At 34.9% G+C, this 421-nt stretch overlaps 1 non-coding gene across 1 annotated transcript; it reads left to right on the top strand.

Annotated features, from left to right (window-relative positions):
* Positions 1 to 217: 217 nt before the first annotated feature.
* On the top strand, positions 218 to 421 carry LOC132931096 (small nucleolar RNA U3). Its single transcript, XR_009662343.1, has one exon. It is a non-coding gene; the product is annotated as a small nucleolar RNA U3 (small nucleolar RNA).

The raw sequence follows: 421 nt of genomic DNA, 5'->3' as shown, positions 1-421 counted from the left end.
ATCAAAATTCATCCGTGATTAAACCTACATTAAAATCGAAAAACAATAAATATTTAATGTTAGTCTAACACAGTTTTATACACATAATATAACAGTGAAATATAAAAAATAACTGTAATATACTAGATAATCAAACCACTTAATTTAATTATTACTAGTTGACATGTCGAATAAAGCAATTTTATTATAAGTATGTAAAAATGTGTGAGCGTTAATTAAGATCATACTTCACAGGATCATTTCTGTAGTGTGCATCGTCTCCTCCAGGTGCAAATCTGGAGTCGTCATCGACCACGATGATGAGACTAATCCATCTACTTGAGCGTGAGATCACTGGTTATCTTTCGTTCTGCGAGCATGATAATCTAGCAACGATGATCGCTTACGGTTCGCCGGTTGGTGGGTGGACAGCCTGAGTGGT

The sequence above is a fragment of the Rhopalosiphum padi genome, chromosome 4 (assembly GCF_020882245.1).
Source record: "Rhopalosiphum padi isolate XX-2018 chromosome 4, ASM2088224v1, whole genome shotgun sequence".
In the NCBI taxonomy this organism is placed as follows: Eukaryota; Metazoa; Arthropoda; class Insecta; order Hemiptera; family Aphididae; genus Rhopalosiphum; species Rhopalosiphum padi.
The sequence above is the reverse complement of the archived record's forward strand: the minus strand, read 5'-3'. Positions and strand labels throughout refer to the sequence as shown.